Source organism: Thalassophryne amazonica, chromosome 9 (assembly GCF_902500255.1).
Source record: "Thalassophryne amazonica chromosome 9, fThaAma1.1, whole genome shotgun sequence".
NCBI lineage: Eukaryota > Metazoa > Chordata > Actinopteri > Batrachoidiformes > Batrachoididae > Thalassophryne > Thalassophryne amazonica.
The window spans coordinates 62,793,968-62,804,878 of record NC_047111.1 but is presented as its reverse complement, the minus strand read 5'-3'; the positions used below and the strand labels follow the sequence as shown (position 1 = coordinate 62,804,878).

The window sequence follows — 10,911 nt, the reverse complement described above, 5'->3', positions numbered from 1 at the left end:
CTCACTGACCATGGTATAAACATATTTAACAGCTGCACACAAGAAGGACAGAACACGCAACTGCTTTTACCAAGCCATGACAATGTAAACATGATAAATAATTACCTTTTTAGATGGCTCAAAATACTTTCTGTAGCTTGTTAGGCGCGTGTGTGCACGTGTGCACGCGCATGAGAATGGCTGAAGTTGGAGCGATCCTGTGTGATTCAGGAAGTGATTACAGCCATTTTCAACAGCCAATTTGCGGAGAAAATGATTAATCCGACACAAAATTATTTTATATACGCAGCGTCTAGCGCAGAGTGCAAGGCAGCCAGTAGAACAAACAATGGTGTCCAGCTGTGAACACAGGGGGTGGGATCATCACGATGACGTGTGTGCTACTGCGTGTCAGGGGCCTTTACTTGGCTCTCCTCTGCCCCGCTGAATCCCACACTCAGATGCGTGTTTAGGTTTGTGGGGGCGTGGCTTTGGATGGAGCACTGACGGGGTAGGGGGGAGGGGGTGGAACCTAGAGGAGGTGCTACTTTCAAATCTTCCTAGCTCTCTTGCTAGCTCTCCAAGACTACCAACTCTATCTTTAAATTGGCTGTAGGTGTGAATACAGTTGAGTTTGCTTGGTTATATGTGGCCCTGCAATAGACTGGTGTCTTGGTCAGGGTGTACCCTGCCCCTTGCCCTAAGTCTGCTGGGATAGGCTCATTTGTTAGAAACACCTATAAAGGCGCAGCTTGGACACATCCTCAGTGATGAACCCAGGCTCACAGGGTGTTTCGGGTCTTAGATCATCAGACACCCTCGCCTGGGCGACCCAGCCGGGGTCGATCAGACTCTGACTTGTGTCCAAGCAGCACACTACCCCATGTGTCTTCCCTCTTAATCCACAGCCACCTTGAGGCTCTCTCCACTGCCTTGCTGATGTTCTTGATGGCTTTCCTCTCCTGTAACCCTCTAATCCCAAGAAGCCTGAGTGTCCGGTGCAGGCTCTGTCCTCAGAATCCCTTGCAGCCGACCTCAATTGGCTCACATCAGGCCCTCCACCCATTCCACCTGCAGGCCTCCACCAGTTCCAGGTACTTTGCCTTCTTCCTCTCGTGTGCCTCCTCAATGCGGTCTTCCCAGGGGACAGTTAGTTCCACCAGCACCACCTGCCTTGAGCTCTCCGATGTTAAGACCATGTCTGGCCTGAGTGTTGTGCTGGTGATGTGCTCTGGGATTTTCAACTGCATCCCCCAGGTCCTCCTTCAGCTGCCAGTCATGCGCTGAAGACAGCAGCCCAGTTGAGAGTTTTCACTGTGACTGGGGCTTCTCTCCAGCCCTGACAAATGTTGTGTTTAGCCTTGCTGGAGGCTGGTGACTGCTCTGCTGGATTCCAGTGCAGATGGTGTCAGCAACTGCCTTCAGCACCTGGTCATGGCGTCATCTGTACCTCCCCTCTCCCAGGGCCTTTGGACAGCAGCTTAAAATGTGCTCCAGAGAACCTCTAGCAGGGCACTGCGGACATGCTGGGGTTTCTGCCAGACCCCAGCAGTGCAGGTTTGAAGGACTTGGGAGGACATCATAGACTGACTGAATCAAAAACTTGAGTCTTGCTAGTTCTGACTTCCAAAGTTCTGACCAGGTGATCTTCCTAGCCGATGCGTGGTCCCAGTTAGTCCAAGCTCCTTGTTGGCACATGGTCATGGTCATGCTACGGCGTTCGTCCTCCACCTCTGCCCGGATCTCATTCTGGATGAGCTGACGTCTCTCTCTCCCTTGGGCTCTGTCGTAGCGTGGTGTTGAATGGCTTTCAAGCCCCATTCGCCCAACTGCCACCGACCCCACCAAAACGCCATAACGCAGCCTTGCTTCTGCCCACTGGACTGCATCCTGTGCCTGCCACTTCCTTCCAGTTCTGACCTCTATCCCTGCAGAGGACACTCTGGTGTCAGCTGAGTCTCTGTACAGTAACACCTCCCTGGCTCTTGTTACTTTGAATTCCTCTGTCAGGCCAGAGAAAGGAAGCTGCAGCTTGTTGGAGTGTCCATACAGTGCAATGCAGCTCAGACTCTTCGGCAGACCCAGCCACCTGCACAGGAACTGGCTGATGTTCCACTCCAAACCCTCCACTGCTGTTACTGGGACTTGATACATCAACAATGGCCATAGGAGTCTTGGCAGGATGCCATGTTGGTATATCCAGGCTTTGAACTTCCCAGGAAGGCCTGACCTGTCCACTGCTGATAGCCAGGTTTTGAGCTCTTCCTGCATGGACTCAATTGCTGCTGTGTCTCTCAGTGTAGCGTTGAAGATCTTCCCCAAGCTCTTCACAGGCTTTTCAGACACCGTTGGAATTGGGAGTCCATCCAAGTGGAAGCGGTGCTTGTCCTCCACTCTGCCCTTCCTCAGGACCAGTGACCTGCATTTGGCTGGCTTGAACGCCATTCTTGCCCATGCGATCAGCATTTCCAGGCCCCTGAGGAGCCAGCGACATCCCGGCACTGATGTTGAAGTGACAGTCAGATCGTCCATAAAAGCTCGAATTGGCGGTTGCTGAATGCCAGATCTGGAGAGAGGACCTCTGCACTCTACTTCCGCTGCCTTGACAAGCATGGTCATCGCTAGAGCAAACAACGTCACTGATATGGTACAACCCGTGATGATGCCTTTTTGTAGTCGATGCCACGCAGATGTTATTGCCCCAGAGGTGAATCTCATGCAGAAACTGCTGTAATAGTCCTGTATGAGTTCTGTGACCTTCTGTGGAATGTTGTGGGTTGTCAAGGCTCTTGTCACCAGTTTGTGAGGGATGGATCCGTAGGCGTTTGCCAAGTCAAGCCAGATGACTGACACATCTCCCCAGCTCTCCCTTGCCTCTCGGATTAGCTGGGTGACCACTCCCGTGTGTTCTATGCAGCCTGGGATGCCTGGAACTCCACCCTTCTGTACACTGGTGTCTATATGTTGGGTATTTTCTCCTCCAAGCATTTTTAAAACCTTTAACAAGACAAACAGAGTCAAGAAACACCAGTGAGACAGAAAATCAAATATTACGCGCGGAGTGCGGCCAGGCTGTACACCAAGGCTACACTAAAGTCTGGCCTGCTTTTCCGCTCTTTTTATTAAGAGACGCCCTCATCACATAAACAAGAAACTTGTCCTAAGGGTGGGGGTAATGACGCAAGACAAGTTTCTTCCCATAACATAAACGCATACGTCAATAAGTGCAGCTGTAAGGAAGAACACTTCAGGTCAGCACATCTCGTTCGTCTGTTGCAGGTATCAGCTGTTCTGCATCTGCCTGAAGTGTCCTGTCTTCCACACTCCTTCACACTAAACACCACATCACAAACGTCAAAACAAAATTGAATTCTCAGGATTGCATTAAGACAGGTGCAAAACAGCACATCTCCGTTCTCATGAGAAAGAAGACAAAGCTAAACAAGGTTGAATAACACGTACGTTCTCAGGGTGAAGTGCAAAACAGCACAACACCGTTCTCATGAGAAAGAAGACAAAGCTAAAAAAGGTTGAATAACACGTACGTTCTCAGGGTGAAGTGCAAAACAGCACAACACCGTTCTCATGAGAAAGAAGGCAAATGTACAAACGTTTAACAGTGATAACATGTATACAAAATCTCTAACATTCCCCTCCTGTTTATCGCCTGTTAAAACATACAGTAGGCATCACTCAGCTTAGCACTTCTTTTTGAGATTTTCACTAAGAGGTTCATCATGGTATGTTTTCTCTAGGCTTACACCCCAGAGGTGATGTCATCATTGTCACCATCATCGGTGTCTGGGTCATCATACTTCCATTGGTCTGGGTACAGGTCAGGAGAGCCATCGTCCTCCTTGTCGTCATCTGTCCCCAGAAGTGGATATGATGCTGGACCCCCTCCTGGTCCTGGACTTATTGCTGTGGTTATCATTCTATTTACAAGGCCTGGGAGACATGGAATACAACAACATCCACACAATGTTAGAATTGCAGCAAATACTGCTATAGACACTAATAGTGAAGAAATCAAAGACCTCCATTTTCCCATCCCTTCCAGCCACCAATCCCAGCCTTCGGTGTTTACTCCACTGTGCTCTTTCATCTTCCTGTTCAACGTCCTCAGCCCGTCAATGGCTTGAGTGAGACTGCCGTCTGCAGCTGTGTTGTTGGGAATGAATGTGCAGCATTGTTCTCCGAACATGGCACAAACACCTCCTTTCTCTGCCAACAACATATCCAGAGCAATGCGATTCTGGAAGGCCATAAGGGACGTGGCTTCTAACTGTGAATGGACAGCCTTAAATCCTTCCTCAGTCCAATTTCCTAATTTCTGTACATTGTAGTGGATGTAGTTTATTCTGTCCACGTTTTTATTAATTGAGCACCACCAACAGATGGAAGATTCGAATCCAGCTGCTATTTGATTAACCAGTTTATACTCGTCAGGCACTCCCCTGGGGACTCCTATTGCGTCAATATATGTTGGATTTCCCACTCCTTTCCAATCTCTTTTCACTCTATGTCTGGCTACGCCTTTCTGCCAATCTTCAGGAATAAGAGAGGCTGCATATGTCGTAACGTCTTCAGGGGTCATGGGTATGGCTTCAACTGGTAACAATAATGATATTAATGCACAATAACCTGACACATTTCGTGGCAGTCTGGGGGGCTGTCGCTTGCAAGACGACATCTTTACCCCATCCTGCAGCATCTTCTTCTGAGATGTCAAATGTATAGTAATAGTGGAATGTGGGGTCAGCGCTTTCTTCTCTTACCATGTTAACGCCTCCTGTGCGTTCAACAACTAATTTCCCTTGTTCCACAATTATGGACAAGCCCAATGCAGTCAATCCGTCTCGTCCTAGGAGGTTAACTGGACATTGTGGCATGCTTAACACTGACATAGTACACGTCAGGCCAAATGGATCTGTCAACGTTATGGGTTTGGTGATAGGGACGTCTGATGTTTGTCCATTTGCAGAGCGAACCCTAAAGAGTTCGTTGCTTAATTGATGGACAGGTATGTTGTCATTACATGTGGTTCTACATGCTCCTGTATCACAAAGGAATGTCACTGGTCGTCCATTTACCAACAAAGTCACTTCTGGTTTTGGTACCGGATTTCCCAGCAAGGCACACAGATCCATACATACAGATTCAGACTGCCTATCTGATATGGAATCATGGATTATGGATTCTAGTCATTGTGGATACTGTGGCTGCGGAGGATTATTCCGTTGTGGAATTCTCCCTGCTGCTCCCTCAGTAGGTGGATTTGGACAATTTCTATACATATGTCCCTCTCTTCCACAGTTCCAACAAATCAGGGGACCACGTGGTGGCCCTCCCTGCTGTTGTGGTTGCCATGGTCCTTGACGTTGTGGCTGTCCACCTTGTCTATTTTGCCATGGCTTTTTGGGGCGTTTGCACTGCTTCTGCTGTCTTAAGTTGCCCTGCTGGTAATATATTTCATCATCTCCATGTGCTACATACACTCCTTTGTCGCTGTTTCTTGTCTTTTTCTGTTTTAAGACTTCTTCTGCATGACAGCAGTGTGTATGTGTGTCTTCCAATGTGCCTGTAGGCAATCCAATCCAATGTTTCTGTATCCAAGCTTTTATATCCTTATTGGAATGTTGGATCAGAGCGTTTTTCAATTGTTGTTCATACACAGGTGTTTCTGGCAATATGCCACTATGGACCCTAAACACATTCTCAAATCTGCACCTAAACTCTGTCCATGGCTCTCCTTCTTTCTGAGTTGTCCTGGTAATTTCAGTATAATTTATCTTTGGTCCTAACACTCCTTTTGCACGTGTAATCATAGCTTCCACTCTTGTTTTCAAGACTAGATCATCATGTGTCAGTGGTACGCCTTGTTGATCTGCAGGATTCCAGTCTCCGCGTACCTGACTCCATTTAGGGCCACATGCTTTCATCCACACCTGTTGGACTTCAGGTCCATTAAGGTGGTAAGATGTTCTAATGTTTTCTATATCCTGCATAAATCCCTCAATATCGACATGTGGCGATGGTATCATGTCGACTGCTGCTTTGATATCATCAGCATTCCATGTCCGATAAACGAGCATGGTTGGTAGCTGTCCTGCTGTTCCTGCACGAGGATTTGGTACTTCTATCATAGGATAGGCACCTCCCTGATCACTATGTTCCACCATGGGAGGGGCTGTAGGCACTTTCGCTTGACTGCGTGTTTGTGGTTTTTCTGGTTTTTCTCTTTTTACCTTAGGTTTTACCGCCAAATCATACTGTGGTGGCGGTACATCGTCATCCTCTGGTAGAGGAGATAAAGGTCTCTTTGTCACCGACGATCCAGCCGGCGGTGATTGTTGAGGCTGTTCTGGCTCTCTGTGCTGAATTATCACATCTTCTTCTGCCTTACCTACAGCTTTCTTTTTCCTTGCTTTCTCTAATCGTCGCTTCTCTGCTCCTTTCTGTCTGTTCTCTGCTTCTTCCTCCCAAAATGCCACTAAATCTGCCCCTACTTTCTGCATCTTTTTCTCATCACCTTTATGTTCCCGTTCTAACTCCTTCTTCAGCTTTTGTATGCTGATCAGGTTCAGTCGTCCGTCAAAGTCATGTTTATTTATCCAGGTCTCCAATTTCTTTGTTGCTTTTGGATTTTTTGCCTCCATAACCTTCCAGTCGTCAGTTGATAAATTTTCCTTATTTTTAGACGTCTTACCCCCCATTTTTATTATCCCTTGTTATAATTTGGACTTCAGACGGGGGCACACCTAGGGTGTTCTAAATCTGAAGTTTTCACACTTTCTTTGGACGTGACAATTAATTTGCCGTCGTGTGGTTGATTCCTTTCACCTCCCCGTAGGAAGCGGAATCACTTGCCTCTGCTTCCACACGCACGGTTGTCACTAACGTTGTCCAAAGTATTACACTTTCACACAGTTATTTACACTTGCGCAAAACACTATTTACACATAGAAACACTCCTAATAATCGTACGCGTATTCTTATGTCAGGGGAGCTCGCCCTCCCGTGAAATTTAACTAATGTCCTGCCTTAGGGGACTCTGCCGTCCCTGCCAAATTTAACTGCCTTTTTACAGTGCACATATTTCTACCCGGGATTTCCTGTACGTATTAAAACAGAGGAGTCCGTATCCTCCTTCCGGAATTTAACTACTTGCGTCCCTCGCAACCGTAGAGGAGTCCGTCCTCCTTACAGAGTTTAACTGTGTTTCATTAACAGACGATTCTGTATCATCGCTTACGGAGTTTAACTGTTTTATGTGATCACTTTTATCCCCTACCGGTACGCGTATTAAAACAGAGGAGTCCGCACCCTCCTTACAGAGTTTAACTGCTTTGCATTAACAGGCGATTCTGTATCATCGCTTGCGGAATTTAACTGTTTTATGTGATCTGATCACCACTCACTCAGTACTGTTTACAAAGAAATTTTACTCACTGATTCGACTTCCTGTCTGTCTTCTTCGGGAAAATCTCGTCAACCAGACGATGCCAACGGTGGTCGACAATTGCAGACACGATCAATCGATCGGACCTTGGCCAAGGATTTACGTCTGGACTTGACGACCTCCGCCGGACACCTCCGGTGTTGTTGAGATCCCGGACGTAGCCCCCAGTCAATGTTGGGTATTTTCTCCTCCAAGCATTTTTAAAACCTTTAACAAGACAAACAGAGTCAAGAAACACCAGTGAGACAGAAAATCAAATATTACGCGCGGAGTGCGGCCAGGCTGTACACCAAGGCTACACTAAAGTCTGGCCTGCTTTTCCGCTCTTTTTATTAAGAGACGCCCTCATCACATAAACAAGAAACTTGTCCTAAGGGTGGGGGTAATGACGCAAGACAAGTTTCTTCCCATAACATAAACGCATACGTCAATAAGTGCAGCTGTAAGGAAGAACACTTCAGGTCAGCACATCTCGTTCGTCTGTTGCAGGTATCAGCTGTTCTGCATCTGCCTGAAGTGTCCTGTCTTCCACACTCCTTCACACTAAACACCACATCACAAACGTCAAAACAAAATTGAATTCTCAGGATTGCATTAAGACAGGTGCAAAACAGCACATCTCCGTTCTCATGAGAAAGAAGACAAAGCTAAACAAGGTTGAATAACACGTACGTTCTCAGGGTGAAGTGCAAAACAGCACAACACCGTTCTCATGAGAAAGAAGGCAAATGTACAAACGTTTAACAGTGATAACATGTATACAAAATCTCTAACACTATATAGGAATTCCTCAGGAGAAACTCAGTCATCCGGTTGGCAAGGATCTTGAAAAAGATCTTGCCCTCCACACTGAGCAGAGAGATAGTTCGGAACTGGCTGATGTCGCTAGCGTTCTCCTCCTTTGGTATCCAGACACCTTCAGTGTGCCTCCACTGCTTGGCTACCCTTCTCCTCCACCAGACCACCCTGATAATCTTCCACAGCCTCTCCAGGAGTCTTGGGCAGTGTTTGTATACTTTGTACAGCACACCACTCGGCCCTGGTGCTGCACTAGTCCGCGCAGCCCTGACCGTTTCCCTGACTTCTGCCAGAGTAGGCTCTTTGATTTTGAATTGGGTGGTGGGAGCAGGTGGTGTAATTAGCTCCCTGCAGGGACCAAGATCTTCCTCTCTATGCTTGTCTCTGTATGTGTCATTGAGGTGTTGGTTAATGACCTCTTCTGGGCATATTAAGGTTCCGCTCCGCTTCTGCCCAAGCAGTTTTCTGGTATATCTGAATGGATTTGCTATGAAAGCAGTGCGCTTGCAGGCCCTCTCTCTCCCCTTCCTCCTGTGCCATTCTGCACGATGTAGGGAGATGAGCTTCTTCCTGAGGATACTCTGGAGTTCTGCCAGGGCAGGCCTTTCTTCCTCACTCGCCCTCCTGAAGCGCTGTTTCAGGGTCTTCAGGTCTTTCCTCAGGTGGGTGATCTTGCTCTCCCGTCGGTTTGGCCTAGCTATACTCTTGACCTTTGGCTGCTGGATGCCAAAACACTCAGCACCGATGCTAATGATGAAGGTGCACATCATTTGGAGCTGCTGTTCCACTGCTCCTTTTGATGACGCCTCCAGTGCCGCGTTGATGTCTTCATCAAACTGGCGCCACTCAGTCTCCTTGTGCGCGGCTGGCCACAAGACCCGGCGATGTTCAGATGGTTTGCTAGGTGCAACACACTGAGCTTGGAGGTTCTGGATGCTGTGGGGTGACTCTGGGTCCGGCTCCTCCTCCGTCTCACCAGGGGCAGTCTTATGTGCTGCCTCTGTGCGTTTCTCAGCTTGCTTCCTAGTGCAGCCCATTTTGGTCTGGTGGATCTTCAGACCCTTCAGGTTCTTGCAGTTCTTGCCACACCAACAGGTTGCTCTCATTGTTGATAATCCATTGATCATGTCTCAGACCAGGAAATCCATCTATCTGGGGTGCTCATTGTCCCCCCTCTCGGTCACCCCTGGGGGTATCTTTCAGTAGGGCTTTCTGTAGCTTGGTTGGGTGCTCCCTCACGGGGGCTGCAGTTCGGGGTGCTAACCCTTACTGCTCCTATTGCCGTCTCTCCGTGCTGTCCACTGTCTCTCCAGTTGTCACCACCCTGTTCGTGGTCATCATCCAGCCTTTCCTGGGGGTCACTGGCTACGCCAGTTGTAGAGAGTTAATAGAAACACCTATAAAGGTGCAGCTTGGACACATTCTCAGTGATGATCCCAGGGTCACAGGGTGTTTCGGGTCTTAGATCATCAGACACCCTCGCCTGGGCGACCCAGCCGGGGTTGATCAGACCCTGACTTGTGTCCAAGCAGCGCACTACCCCATGTGTCTCCCCTCTTAATCCACAGCCACCTTGAGGCTCTCTCCGCTGCCTCGCTGATGATCTTGATGGCTTTCCTCTTCTGTAACCCTCTCAGCCCAAGAAGCCTGAGTGTCCGGTGCAGGCTCTGTCCTCGGAATCCCCTGTAGCCGACCTCGATTGGCTCACATCGGGCCCCCCACCCATTCCACCTGCAGGCCTTCACCAGTTCCAGGTACTTTGCCTTCTTCCTCTCGTGTGCCTCCTCAATACGGTCTTCCCAGGGGACAGTTAGTTCCACCAGCACCACCTGCCTTGAGCTCGCCGATGTTAAGACCATGTCTGGCCTGAGTGTTGTGCTGGTGATGTGCTCTGGGATTTTCAACTGCATCCCCAGGTCCACCTTCAGCTGCCAATCACGCGCTGAAGACAGCAGCCCATTTGGGACTTTTCGCTGTGACTGGGGCTTCTCTCCAGCCCTGACAAATGTGATGTTTAGCCTTGCTGGAGGCTGGTGACTGCTCTGCTGGATTCCAGTGCAGATGGTGTCAGCAACTGCCTTCAGCACCTGGTCATGGCGTCATCTGTACCTCCCCTCTCCCAGGGCCTTTGGACAGCAGCTTAAAATGTGCTCCAGAGAACCTCTAGCAGGGCACTGCAGACATGCTGGGGTTTCTGCCAGACCCCAACAGTGCAGGTTTGAAGGACTTGGGAGGACATCACAGACTGACTGAATCAAAAACTTGAGTCTTGCTGGTTCTGACTTCCAAAGTTCTGACCAGGTGATCTTCCTAGCCGATGCGTGGTCCCAGTTAGTCCAAGCTCCTTGTTGGCGCATGGTCACGGTCCTGCTATGGCGTTCGTCCTCCACCTCTCGGATGAACGCCATAGCAGAACCGTGACCATTCATCTATCTATCTATATATCTATCTATATATCTATGTGTGTGTGTGTGTCTGTGTATACACACACCAACATACTTCAGAAGACTTTCTTTTGGGTTGCCAATTGTCCTTTTGTTAATTTTGTTCATATAAGGGATCCCTGATTTTTATGGGAATAACATACTGATGTACTGTAGGATGAAAGCAGTTTGACATATTTAGTGGGTTTAAAAAAGAGCAATAGTATATGTGTGTTTGAGGTGTGTGAT

The 10,911-nt window shown here is 48.4% G+C and overlaps 1 pseudogene; it reads right to left on the bottom strand.

Moving 5' to 3' along the window:
* Nucleotides 1-788: 788 nt before the first annotated feature.
* Nucleotides 789-9,291, bottom strand: LOC117516554 (annotated as a pseudogene).
* Between the last annotated feature and the right edge of the window lie 1,620 nt (nucleotides 9,292-10,911).